The sequence below is a fragment of the Phyllobates terribilis genome, unplaced genomic scaffold (assembly GCF_046119375.1).
Source record: "Phyllobates terribilis strain yellow unplaced genomic scaffold, ASM4611937v1 Scaffold_10__3_contigs__length_209671492, whole genome shotgun sequence".
NCBI lineage: Eukaryota > Metazoa > Chordata > Amphibia > Anura > Dendrobatidae > Phyllobates > Phyllobates terribilis.
In genome coordinates, this window is record NW_027362770.1 from 195,924,900 (window position 1) to 195,939,441 (window position 14,542).

At 52.9% G+C, this 14,542-nt stretch overlaps 1 protein-coding gene across 2 annotated transcripts in view; it reads left to right on the plus strand.

Moving 5' to 3' along the window:
* Window positions 1–14,542, plus strand: part of LOC141164857 (uncharacterized) — a 235,785-nt gene that overhangs the window by 1,417 nt on the left and 219,826 nt on the right. The window lies entirely within an intron of this gene.

Here is a 14,542-nt window from a genome sequence, read left to right on the forward strand (position 1 = left end):
GCAGTGAATGATGATGCAGCAAATGGTGGTGGTAGTGATGGAATGAATGCTGGGAGTAGTGGTGTAGCAAATGTTGGGGGTAGTGGTGTAATGAATGATGGGAGTAGTGATGCAGCAAATGGTGGGAGAAGTAATGGAGTGAATGATGGGAGTAATGGTCCTGCGAATGGTGTGAGTAGTAGTGGAGTGAATGGTGGGAGCAGCACCGGTGTTGGTGGGTGGGAAGTAGGCGCTGGTCCCTCTGCCCCCCCAGCATTGGCTATTCAGGAGCTGTCAGTGCTGGGGGTAGTAGTGCGCCCTCGTCTGGTGGCCCTGGGGATGGTGACTTGCAACAGCAGCTCCTGGACGCCCTGAGGAGAGGGGAGAGCTCCATCACTGTAGAGGGGAGGGAGGTTGATCTGTCTTTCTGGATAGAGAGACATGGTCTTTCAGCCTTCCGAGATAGAGGGGCAGAGACTGTCTGGTCTCTACCGACAACGGGGCAGAGGAGTAAATGTAGGAACGTGATCCGTCTCCAGTGGGTAAGCAAGGATGCCTGTCCTGATAGGTCGAAGGTGGTTGAGCTCCTGCTGGGGATGGGCTTTGCGGCATATGACATCTTTGCCTTGATCCATCCCTACGGGACCTCCTACTTCGATGTCAGCTTCGTGAGACTGGAGGGCCTTCAGCTTTTCTGGTCTCGCCATGAGCTGGCTCGGAGTCGCCCCGAATGGCATGGTCTCTTTCCCCTGGCAATAACCCGCCAAGATTCAGTCAGGAAAGTGACCGTTTTGACTAGTAACGAGTCGCTTTCCTGTATGGACATTACCACCTGGGTGAGTCGATACGGAGAAGTCACCAATATTCCCCAAAAGAATCTGGATGACCATGGTATCTGGTCAGGGGCCTGGACCTTCATGGTGAGATTGATGGTTTCAGGAAACACTGTTACCCATATCTAGAGATGAGCGGTGTTCGACTAGAACTGTTCGCCAATCTCAAATTCGAGCTGTTTTGGGCGGTGTTCGAGTTGTTCGACGAACCCGAACGATTTGCAAAAAATTCAGCTGTTCGAGGTTATGTTCGATAACTGTTTGTGCACCAAAAGCGTGTCCTGCATGTCTGGCGCTATTTTGAGCACCAATCATGCAGGGATTGTCTGCCACTCACTGTAATGCCACAGCCATGGTGGTTGTGGCATTACAGTGATTGCCCAAATCGATGGGAACAGTGCCCACAGTGAAACATGAAAAGCCGGCAATTCAGCAGCGGCATACACCGGTACCTGACAATTTAGAACAGAAAGAATAGAGAATCACACATAGATTAGATAGATAGAAACATGTCAGTCACATATATAATAAGTACAGTGACAGTGTTGGTTACTGTACTTGTCATTTAATGTAAAGGATTTATTAAAAAAAATAATAGTGTTTTCATGCACCGTCTCTTTAAAAAAGCCGGCCGGCAATTCAGTAGCGGCATACACCGGTACCCGACAATATAGAATAGAAGGAATAGAGAATCACACATAGATTAGATAGATAGAAACATGTCAGTCACATATATATGAAGTACAGTGACAGTGTTGATAACTGTACTTGTCATTTAGTGTTAATTTTAGTCTCTAGCGGAGGTTAAGCAGACAGCTGGGGCAGATGTTTGAAGCCTGGGAAGGGGGTAATACCCACGGAGCTTCCCAGGCTACTAATATCAGCCCCCAGCTGAATACCTAGCCTTTACTAGCTATTAAAATGGGGGACCCCCCCAAAAAAATGACGTGGGGTCCCCCCTATTTTAATAGCTAGCAAAGGCTAGGCAGACAGCTGGGGGCTGATATTAATAGCCCAGGAAGGGTACCATGAATATTGGCCCCCTCCCAGGCTTGAAACACCAGCCGTCAGCCGCCCCAGAAATGGCGCATCCATAGGATGCGCCAATTCTGGCACTTAGCCTCGCTCTTCCCACTGCCCTGTAGCGGTGGCAGTGGGGTAATAGGGCTGGGGTTGATGTCAGCTTATAATGCCAGCTGACATCAAGCCCAGGTTAGTAATGGAGAGGCGTCTATAAGACACCCCCATTACTAACCCCATAGTCAAAGTTACAAAAAAACACAAACACCCAGAAAAAAGTCCTTTAATTGAAATAAACACACAATTCTTTATTGTTCTAAATTAAACCATACTTACCATCACGCCCATTCCAGCTGAAGCCAACGATCTCCTGCAATAAAAGTAAAATAATAAAGCAACCTCATCCTTACCTTTCCATGGTTCCCACGACAGCTTCAGCTCTGCTACATCGAGATGACTGGCTGGACCGCAGCAGAACGCTGCCATCCAGCCTGTCATCCCGCAGACACTGAGAAGCGCAGGCATGCTTGTGCTCCTCAGTGTCTCTCTGTGATGGCATCCAGATGAGCCGAGGTCATGTCCAATGAGTGCAGGAGAATTTTCCCACGCTGTCAGTGACGTGCATGAGGTGAGCCGAGTTCATTGGACATGACCTCGGCTCATCTTTATGCCGTCACAGCGAGACACTGAGGAGCACAAGCATGCCTGCGCTTCTCAGTGTCTGCGGGATGACAGGCTGGATGGCAGCGTTCTGCTGCGGTCCAGCCTGTCATCTCGATGTAGCAGAGCTGGAGCCGTCGTGGGAACCATGGAAAGGTAAGGATGAGGTTGCTTTATTATTTTTCTTTTATTGCAGGAGATCGTTGGCTTCAGCTGGAATGGGCGTGATGGTAAGTATGGTTTAATTTAGAACAATAAAGAATTGTGTGTTTATTTCAATTAAAGGACTTTTTTCTGGGTGTTGTGTTTTTTTTAAATACTTTACTAGAAATTCATGGCGGTCATGTCTAATATTGGCGTGACCCCATGAATTTCGGGCTTAGGGCCAGCTGATAATGCCAGCTGATATAGGCTTCGCACTATATTTGTGTCCAGCCAGGTACAGCAGGCAGGAACGGGCTGCCCCCAACCACCAGCTGCCTATTTGTACCTGGTTGGACACAACAATATAGGGAAGCCCTTTTTTTCTTAATTATTTCATGAATTTCATGAAATAATTAAAAAAAAAAATACGTGGGGCTTCGCCCTATTTTTGTGTCCAGCCAGGTACAACTAGGCAGCTGGGAGATGGAATCTGCAGCGCAGGGAGGCCCAAGCTTTCTGGGCCACCCCCGCTGCAAATTGCAGTCCGCAGCCACCCCGGAAAATGGCGCGTTCATAGAAGCGCCATCTTCTGGTGCTGTACCCAACTCATCCAGGGCCCTGGTGCGGTGGCTCACTGGGTAATAAAGGGGTTAAGGCCAGCTTGGTATTATCAGCTGGCCCTAAGCCCGAAATTCATGGGGTCACGCCAATATTAGACATGACCGCCATGAATTTCTAGTAAAGTATTTAAAAAAAACACAACACCCAGAAAAAAGTCCTTTAATTGAAATAAACACACAATTCTTTATTGTTCTAAATTAAACCATACTTACCATCACGCCCATTCCAGCTGAAGCCAACGATCTCCTGCAATAAAAGAAAAATAATAAACCAACCTCATCCTTACCTTCCCATGGATCCCACGACAGCTTCAGCTCTGCTACATCGAGATGACAGGTTGGATCCCAGCAGAACGCTGCCATCCAGCCTGTCATCCCGCAGACACTGAGAAGCGCAGGCATGCTTGTGCTCCTCAGTGTCTGGCTGTGACGGCATAAAGATGAGCCGAGGTCATGTCTGCAGCCTAAGGTCTGTCACTTCAGTGCGCAGTGTACCACCCAGAAATGCGCACTGTGTGGGGACCTCGGTCATCTTGCTGCTGCCTGTCGCAGGATTAGGTGTAACTTGTGTGGTGACCTCGGTCACCCGTTCAGTTGCTGTCCGCGTTCCTTCGCCAATGCGGTCCTGAAAGCGGCGAGTGCGGGACAGGCGAAAGCTGGAACTAATCTTGCCGGTGAAGGGACCAGTAGGGGCGGGGGAGGCAGGGAACCGGTGAGGAGCAAGCTGCCGCCATCCACCATCAGGCGGCAGGAGCAGCGCCGTGGGGACAGGGGGCAGGGAGTAATGTCCCTAAACTCTGACCCAGGTACTTCACTTGCAGCTGAGGATCCTAAAGACAGTGAATTGAGCGAGGAAGTCAAGAGACTTGAAAGGGAAGAGCGAGAGGACGCCACGTCTTCCCAGGAACCCTCTTCTGGTGACAGTCTAGATGAGGGAGAGGGGGAGTGGTCACAGAAAAAGAAAAAGGACAACAGGAAAACGGCCAGAGGTAGGAGGGGGACCAGGTCTCGAGCTGCCTCTTTGGAGTGCGACCCCTCTGACTCTCTGGCCGTGATCCAAGCGCCATTGGAGGGTTCAGCCGCCCCCCCCTCTGGTGGATCTCTCCAACCGGTTCGGGGCTCTCCAGGACCTTCCTCTGGAGGGGGGAAGTGGGGACCCGGGGCCGGAGGTTGCGGACAAGGTGGTTGGGGCCCAGGAGATGGCTGGGTCTTCCTCTCAGGGGGCAAATACAAAGCCCTCTGGGGGGACGACTAACCCAGGACCACCAGACGAGGGCAAGAATGTATGTAAGGAGAGAATGGATGAGTCTGTTTGTCTTAAGCGCACTAAAAACCCGTCATTATCAGAGGAAGAGGTTGGGACTGTCAGTGGTGGGAAGAAAAAGGCTATCTAATTCAATCAATCATGATGGCGGCACCCACCCCGTTGACGCTGGCAACTATTAATGTTTGCAGCATAAAGTCAGATGCGGCAAGGTACACGGCCTTTCATTTTCTCGGCCAACTTGACGCTCACATTTTATTTTTGCAGGAGACCAGGTTGACCGATATATCAACCTTGCATAAAGCAAGGCGGGAGTGGAGGCATGGGCCCTCCTACTGGTCTCTCGCGGCCGAGCCGTATAGCGGGGTGGCGGTCCTTTTTAAGACCGCAGCGGTTGAATGCAGACGAGTGATCGAATTAGAAATGGGGAGATGCTTGATCCTAGATGTCTCCATGGGGGGACAAGATCTTCAGCTTATTAACATCTATGGTCCCCAGTCCAAGTGGGACCGCAAATGTCTCTTCCTGAAGATTAAACCTTTTTTATTTTCGAGTCGGCAGGTGGTCTTCGGAGGGGATTTCAATAATGTCGCGAGATCCTGTGATAGAGGAGGTTCCGGAGACCGGCTGGCTTATGACTACTTCGCGTTAAACAGGATAGTGAGTGAGGCTCGCCTGGTGGATGTCCACATCCGGCACAACCCGGGCGACACGGGATTCACCTTTTTTAGAGGTAGTCAGTGCAGGTCTAGGCTAGATAGGTTTTATTTGAAGGAGGAGGCCGTCTCTTCGCCGTTGTCGGTTGTGGAGGTGGAGTTCTCCGATCACTGTTTGATTATGTTTTCTCTGAACGTTAAAGAAACTCCTCAGATGGGAAGAGGCTATGGGAAGCTGAATTCGTCACTCCTTGAGGAAGAAGCTGTAAGACGGTCTTTTGAGGAATTCTTTCAGAGCCAGGTACCATTGCTGGGCCTAAGTAACACTAAGTCAGAGTGGTGGGAGATGTTCAAACATCGGGTGGCGAGATTCTTCCGGCAGCTCTCGAACCTCAGAAGCCTGAACAGGGATCACCTGTATCAGAGCCTGAGGAGGAAACTCGAGCATCTTGTCTCGACTGGAGGTAGCCGCGAGGAGATCTCCAGAGTGAAGTCCTTGCTGAAGAGGTGTCAGTACGATAGGCACGCATCTTTGGTTTTCGAGAGGGACTACGGGAAGTACTGCTCGCCCGACCCTTACAGAAACTGTAAGATGTCAGTGAATAGTAAGATAGTGACGGGGCTGGTGGACAGTATGGGGTCCCTGAGAAGGTCCAGATCAGGGATCTTGGAGGTCGTCAGTTCCTACTTCTCGCACCTCTTGGGAAGGAGGGAGCTTGATCATGACGGGATGTCGGCTTTCCTGGCTGAATCTGTTCCTGAGCCAGGGGCTGACCTCTCGCTGGGTGATTTGGCAGAAGCGATCAAAGAAGAGGAAGTGAGACTGGCGATCGATGAGCTTAGGCCCAAAAAGTCGCCAGGTCCAGATGGCTTAACATCCGAGTTCTTTAGGACCTTTAGGGACTCTTTGGTCCCCCTCTTGACTCGGGTGTTTAACGAGTGTCTCTCCTCGGGCACTCTGCCAAGATCATTAAGGAGGTCAGCTTTGATCATTTTGTCAAAGGGTAAGGATCCGTCACGCATGGAGAACTGGCGTCCCAAAGCACTTCTCAATGTGGACAAGAAGATTTTGGCTAAGATACTTTTCAACAGGCTGGTGAAGTTTGCACCCCGGCTCCTTTCGGAGGTTCAGCACTGTTGCTTTCCTGGCCGTAGCACTTTTAGTGTAGTTCTAGGTGTCCGAGAGGCCGTGGAGCAAGGAAGCGCGGGCCTCTGGAAGGGGTTCTTACTGACCCTGGATCAGACAAAAGCCTTTGATCGGGTTAACCACGAGTACCTCTGGTCCACTCTTTTGAGGTATGGTCTGCCTGGAGGGTTGAGACTTTCCCTCTGGTGAATGGGTGAATTGGACGACCTTTCGGGGTAGGATCCGGTGTCCGTCAGGGCTGTCCTCTTAGCCCTTTGCTTTACGCGTTTGCGATCGATCCCTTCCTCAGAAGGATCGATTGTGGACCGTTGGCGGGGGTGCGGATGGGTTTGGTGGCGCCGGAGGCTATCCTGAGGGTGGTGGCCTACGCGGACGATGTCACCGTCTTTGTTTCTTCGCAAGAGGAGGCAGTGGTGGTGATGTCAGAAGTGGAGCGCTACTCGGAGGCATCCGGGTCCAAGGTCAACAAGGATAAGTGTGAGAGTCTCTGGCTGGGAGGCGGAGATCCCGGGTTTGATCTTCCGGACACCCTCCCCGAACCCCAAGAACATGCTAAAGTCCTGGGCATCGAATTCGGCCAGGGTGATTACCCCACGAAAAACTGGGAAGGCAGAATCAAAGGTGTCGCCCAAAGAGTGGACCAATGGAGGGGTTGGTCTTTGACCCTGAGGGAAAGGGTTGGCCTGTGCAAAGCTTTCCTGCTCCCCTTGCTAATCTACCTGGGCAGCGTCTGTGTCTTGCCAGAGCCTCTCTGGACACGGGTCTACAGTCTGTTCTTCCAGATGTTATGGGGGAACAGACTGAACCTAGTCAAGCGGGAGGTCACTTACCGCACGGGGAGACTAGGGGGTTTGAATATGGTGAACCCCGTGGTGTTCCTAGTGAACACCTTCTTGAAAGTGAACGTGGCAAACCTCTGGAAAGAGAGGGCTCCTCCGTGGGAATTCTCCTGCAAGGGATGGTTTCAGCCTTTCTTCCAGGAATGGGAGTGTCAGGAAAACGACACCCACTTTTGGGTCAGACCTTGCAGCTCTCTGGCGCCCCCTTTTCCTGCTGGTCAAACACGGTATTGACCGAGGATAAGCATTGGTGCAGCTGCTCTAATTTATGTCGACTATTGCGGCACGTGATGTGACAGGACGTATATATACCTCCAGTTCCTTCCAGGAACGTATATATGCCTCCGACCAGCCACCCTCAAACCACAATATCACATAAATACTGGTATACTGCCACCACCGATCGCTTAACAGGTGGATCGGGTACCTGGTAGGTAACGTGAATTAGCGGGTGAGGAACGTGTTTGCTCGACATAGGACAAGAAGAACGAAGCTGGTAAATAATAATGATTTACTCCCAAAGGGGGGTAGTGTTTACAAAATATATACAAGATATTATAAAGAGACAATTTACATGTATGCATAAACAGTTATTAAAATAAAAGGGATAAGTAATAGCAAAACCTGTTTCACAAGGTGATGGTCTCAGATTCTGTGGGGGGGACGGCTCCCCGGAAAGTAGACGTGATTCTTCCGCGCAGCGTGATGTGCGTGCGTCTGACGTCCCTGAGAAGAATGATCTGAAAATGGCCGATTTGCTTTTTAGTAACAGGGCCAAATTATTAGGAACCACCCCTTTTGTCTACCTCACACGGGGGCTCGGTTTTGTGAAACCACCCAGCTGCATAGAACATAGAAACCTTCAAATTCCATATCTTGGTGTGGGGGGGTCCCACATCCAAGATGGAGACATCATGTTGGCCGTCACTAATTTTCATGTAGATGGATATTAAACAGGACCTCTCTATGATGCTCAGAAGCTAAGAAACCAATTCCTCAATTTCTGGGGGTATCCCAGTTATGAAAAATATATCATTGTAACCAGGAAAATGTGAACATTCCAAAAATCTGGTCCCTGGGTTAGTGACCGTCATGTGCGTTTTTAAATTCTACATTAACTGTACAAGCTTTTAAACAATGGGAATTTTGGAGGGAATAATCTAGTTTGAGATAGAAGCTGCGCTACACTGAGGGTTTACGACGCTAATAAAAATTCTTAGGGTGGGGGCCAGCACTGCAGTTCTATGTCTTCTTACAAACGGATAGGGGGTGGGGGTTTTCTTTTTTAAAACATCTCTCATTTTTAAAACTCGGGCAAAAATACCTTTTACCTGACAGGGAGACAGGGGGAAGATTGAAGGATCTTCGCACACCACACGGGCATCTCCCGGCTTATGTTACCCCGGTTCTGAAAATGATCCACTGGTGGGGTCTGGGAATGTGGGAGGTGAGGTCCCTCCCGAGGAAACTCCTCGATATGAGGGTCTTGCTTTCTCATTTTCAGAGTACATTGGCCCTCAAAGACTGCCCAAGTCGGGATCTGGAGGTTGGGTTGAGTTTGTTAAATTCTAGCAGGATCCCCGAGAAGTACTGGGACTTGACTTGGCGCTACTTCCATGGTAAGCTGTATGTGAGGGACAATTTGAAGTTCAGGAGCTCCGAGGACAGGAATTGCCCCCGTGAGGCTTGTGCTAATGTAGCACCCCGAGGGCTCGGCTGCTACAGGGGTATTGCACCTCGAACCAGAGGTGCGATATTCCACTCCCGGGTAAGGATGGAGTGTGGACCAGGGCTTGGTAGGCTGCATGCACCACACACACCCCATTTCCGAGGGACAGCTCAACGGTGCTCCCACAGAAGTGCAGGCACGACAGCTTCTGTCCCTGGCTGGAGTGGGGCGGGGAAAGGAAAGCCCAGTGGTGTAGGAGCAGATAGGGGTGGGTCGCTGGGCATAGGTAGGAGCCCATTGGTTGCTAGTCACCTGGGCTCGGGTGTCAGAAGGAGGTATATAAGGTGGGCACCATCTTAGGACACAGTTCAGTTCAGCCGGTTCAGTTCAGTGGAGGCAGTCTGAGGAGAAGATAGGAAGCAGAGCCCCTGCATGGGCTCTGCTCTGCAGGCAGGCCTTGTCAGGAGGCTGGAGCCTGAGAGGGAGAGAGAGAAGAAGGAACAGAAAGGAAAGTAGGAAAGGAACTGGAACAGAGGAGAAAGGAAGTAAGGAACACAGAGAAAGGCCCAGAGACACAAGGAGAGAAGGAACCCCATATGCCCAGAGGAGATACTGGGTGAAGGGTTGGCAGAACAGGGTGCCGGAACCCAAATTGGTGGAGGCAACAGATTCCTCAGCCAAAGACCGGAGGTTGTTACCACATCTTGGTGCGACCCCTCACTACATCCACCAGAAAGGCATACCGTATAGGGTCAGGGAAACCGGAGAGAGGTTTCGCCAACAGAAGGCTTGAGGAAGCTGGACAAAGGTGGGTCACTGGTGGGGACGGCCAGAGAAAGGAAAGGAAGGGAGCCCTGTGCCACGCTCTGGAATTGCCTGGGAGTTGGTCGAGTCCCTTGCCTGGTGGACGCAGCATGACTCGGGCGGTCCTAACTGCGCACAAGTGACCTGATAAAGAACTGTGAGTAAAGCATTGAAAACTGCAACTGCACGTCTCTGTTATTCCTCACCGCACCAGCACCATTAGTACTGGGACGCTCACACCATCACTCCCATCATCTCTACTCTAGCTGCCCTGAGGCAATACTTCTCCCGTGGGGAGTTATCCCATTCTTGGCTGCGCATACAACATCAGCCTCAGCGGTCTGCAGCGCAGCGGCGGTCCCTACTGACCGCAATCCACGGGTGGCGTAGTCGGACAATTGCAATACAAATAGACTGCCACTGGTTTGACCACCCTGGGCACGGACCGGGTCACCGCCACACGGAGACTACAACCCCCCAGCATCCTGCAACAGGCCCGGTTCCGGGTTCCCCTGCACAACACAGGCCCAGGGGGCGCGTCAACTTTGGCGTAGTCGGCAGGATCTTTACCAACCCGCCACAAGCGGGTATTGCGTGCCTGAATAAAACTGCACATGTACCTTAAAAAGAAGTCTCCCGCCATCTCCAGAAGTTTCCCGCCGTCCGGAGTCGTTTCCCGCCATCCGGAGCCGATTCCCGCCATCGGACGCCATTTTGGACCGTTTCCCGCCATCTTCATCCGTTTTTCCCATTCTGGCAGAGCGGACGCCATTATGTGCGCCCCAAAGGACAGCAAGGAGCCACCTCCCATCGTGGGCCAGGTCCCAGAGTGGCGCCAAAGAAGGAGCCCGCCCCCACCAGCCATGAATGCAGCAATGGAGATGTCCATCAACGTGGGGGGGCTGCCCCTGAAGGTGATTGTCAGCAGATGCCCCCAAGACCAACCCCCATGGGGGCGGATAGGAAAGAAAACTGAGGGGCTGGGTGTGACGCGCCCCCTGGGCCAGTGTTGTTTGGGGGATACCCGGAGCCGGATCAGATGGGGGTTGTAGTCTCCGAGTGGCGGTGACCCGGTCCGTGCCCAGGGTGTCAAGCTCAGTGTGTGGCAGTCCTACAGATGTTATTAGTGTTCTTTGTGTCGACTACGCTACCCGTTGATTTGCGGTCAATACGGCCGCCGCTGCAGCAGGGTCCGCTGAGGCTGGTGGTGCTTGTGCAGCTCTGGTAGTATAACCCCCAAAGGGAGGGGTATAGCCTCAGGTGGTCAGGTGTAGAGGATGGTGGTAGTGGTGGTGCAGTGTGGATGTTAAGAAGACTCCGAGCCGGGCTGTGCAGTTCAGGGTTTTTACTTACTGCTGTTCTTGTGGTCACTCTGGCCTTAAGTGACCGCCCGAGCCGTGCTGCGTCCACCAGGTCTTGGACTCGGCCAACCCCCAGGTGATTCTGGAGCGTGGTCCTGAGCTCCCTTTCTGACTTGTCCTTCTCTCTGGCCTTCCCCACCAGGGATCCACCTAAGTCCGGCTCCCTCGGGCCTCTTGTTGGTAAACCCTTGTCTCTGGGTTCCCTGACCCTATTCTTGGTTTGCCTTCCGGGTGGATTTAGTGGGTGGTCGTGGCAGATCCTGCCCACGACCTCCGGTCTCTGGCTAAGGTGTGCTGTAGCCTCCACCAGCTTGGGATCCGGTACCCTGTTGCCAACTCTTCACCCTCTGATCTAATTTTGGGTTCATGGAGTTCCCTCTTCTCCCCCTTCTGGGTCCTTCTTTCTCCTCTCTCTCTGCTTCTCAGTCTCTCTCAGACTGACCAAACCTCTACAAAAGACTGACGTCTCACAGACTGACCCTGATCTAAGATGGTTCCCACCTTATATACTCCCTCTATGTGTGAGCTCAGGTGACCAGCACCCAATGAGCTCCTAGCTTTACCCAGGCTGCTCCCCCTATCTGCCCCTACACTACTGGGATGTTCCACCCCCCTCCCACTCCAGCCAGGAACAGACACTGTCGTACCTGCACATTTCTCTAGTGGGAGTACCATCGGTCTGTCCCTCGGAAATGGGATGTGTGTAGTGCATGCAGCTAACTGAGCTCAGTTCCACACTCCATCCTTACCCGGGAGTGGAATATCACACCTCTGGGTTGAGGTGCAATACCCCTGTAGCAGCCGAATCCTCAGGGTGCTACAGGTGCGTCCTGGATCAGTCTGGACCTGCTGCACCCGGAGATGGAGGGAGCAGCGAACCCCACCAGCACCCTGGCCCGCAGCCTGCTGCAAGCTGAGCCACCCTGCAGCCTGACAGAGTTGCTAGCCCAGCTGCCCAGGGACCCGGACTGTGCGCGCGCAGCGCTGGAAGATTTGAACCGAAGAATGGTCCGGGCGCAGCGGGATGTGTTTGCCGGGTGGAAGGAGGAGATGGCCCGGCAGCACGAAGGCAGCCAGCGGAGGACCCCGCCGGGACCGGGCAGCGCGCTTACCGCTGGGCGCGGAGAAGAGGGACCGGCAGCTACAGATGACGCCGCGGAGGAGGCCACGGAGACCGAGGCAGGTAATGGGGACGCCACCACCCCAAGCCCGGGGAACACCAGCCTGCCCTCACCCTCCGTTGCGGGACCCGAAGCCCCGGGGACCGTACCTGACACCACGCTTCCACCGCCGCCAGCTAGGCCTCAGGCTGCAGGCGTCGCTGACACGCCCCGCCCAGCGCTGTGCCCTCTGAACCCGGGCGCCGTAAAGCAGGAGACGTCACAGGCCGGGACGCAAGGCCTTGTACACCCGGGCGCCGCTGCCTCACCAGCGCCCCCTGCCTTGGCGGTGCCACTCCCGGGCACGACCAGCAGACGACCACCGGCCTGGTCGCAAGGCCTGATCTCCCCAGGCGCCTCCCAACCGCGTGTGCCCCCAGTCTCGAAACCACCACCCCTGGGCACGGACCTGTATGCTCAACTGGCAGGTCCGGAGGAGGAGCAGGCACGGCGTCAGAAAAGGGAGCAGCTGCAGGCCCGAAGCGCAGAGGAGAAGACGCGCACCCGCCGGAACCCCCATGCAGCACGCGGTCCTAAAACACCTGGGACCGTGGTGAAGTTCCACCTGAAGAAAGGGTGGGGGTTCATTTGGAACTCTGCCACCGCCACAGACATCCATGTTGACGGGAGGGATGTGGAGAGTCACCTGCCAGAGGGCCATCCGGAACGGGATCTGTTTCCAGGAGACTTGGTGTCCTACACCCGACACCGAGGCCTAAAGGGATGGTATGCCCTTCATGTCCAGAGGATAAGAGGAGGAGCGGTACCACTCGGACCCCGAGTGCCAAGAGGGCCCGGACGGGTCTGAAGAGTACAAGGAGGAAGCATCAGGAGGACACCGTTACCAGTAAACGGTAAAATGGAGCTGTATATAGTTACCCGTCAGGGTACCAGAACTGTTACAGGAACTGTTACTGATTGAAGTGTGGTCCCCGTTGGGACTAGTGTGGAATAGTTAAAGGACTGTTACCTGTGTGTCCCTAATCCCTAACCAGGCTGAGGACTGTGAGCAGCCATTCCCCTATCCCCACTGGCCGAGGACTGAGAACTGCCAATCCCTTGTAAATAGTTGCGCTTCTTAAAGCGCCCCCTACTGGTTTTATACAAGAACCGCAACGTCTACCTCAAGGCGGATTAAATGGACTGTTGCACTTAAAGAGAAGATTGAACACCTGGTCACAAGTTGCACAGCGGCCAGAGTTCAAGAATCAGTTTGAAAATGTTTTATTTGAAAATGCCTTAATGTGAAAAGTTTAATATGCTGCTAAAACAGTAAAGCCAAAGTTTTATATAGTGTTTTACAAAAGAGTTCCGGTGGCATTAGCGAAGTGTTTTATGAAAATGTTTTATACCAGTAACGTTAAAAAGAGAAGAGTACCTCCCATAAAGGGATGAGTGAAAAGTTAATGTCTTATATACGAATGCATTCTAAAAAATTTTGTATGTTTAAATTGTTTTGCTCTTTTCCAGCCCGAGGACGTGCTGTGATTTACCAGGGGGGAATGTAGCACCCCGAGGGCTCGGCTGCTACAGGGGTATTGCATCTCGAACCAGAGGTGTGATATTCCACTCCCGGGTAAGGATGGAGTGTGGACCAGGACTCGGTAGGCTGCATGCACCACACACACCCCATTTCCGAGGGACAGCTCAACGGTGCTCCCACTAGACAGAAGTGCAGGCACGACAGCTTCTGTCCCTGGCTGGAGTGGGGAAGGGGGGAGGGAAAACCCAGTGATGTAGGAGCAGATAGGGGTGGGTCTCTGGGCATAGGTAGGAGCCCATTGGTTGCTAGTCACCTGGGCTCGGGTGTCAGAAGGAGGTATATAAGGTGGGCACCATCTTAGGACACAGTTCAGTTCAGCCGGTTCAGTTCAGTGGAGACAGTCTGAGGAGAAGACAGGAAGCAGAGCCCCTGCATGGGCTCTGCTCTGTAGGCAGGCCTTGTCAGGAGGCTGGAGCCTGAGAGGGAGAGAGAGAAGAAGGAACAGAAAGGAAAGGAACTGGAACAGAGGAGAAAGGAAGTAAGGAACACAGAGAAAGGCCCAGAGACACGAAGGCAGAAGGAACCCCACATGCCCAGAGGAGATACTGGGTGAAGGGTTGGCAGAACAGAGTACCGGAACCCAAATTGGTGGAGGCAACAGATTCCTCAGCCAAAGACCGGAGGTTGTTACCACATCTTGGTGCGACCCCTCACTACATCCACCAGAAAGGCATACCGTATAGGGTCAGGGAAACCGGAGAGAGGTTTCGCCAACAGAAGGCTCGAGGAAGCTGGACAAAGGTGGGTCACTGGTGGGGACGGCCAGAGAAAGGAAAGGAAGGGAGGCCTGTGCGACGCTCTGGAATTGCCTGGGAGTTGGTCGAGTCCCTTGCCTGGTGGACG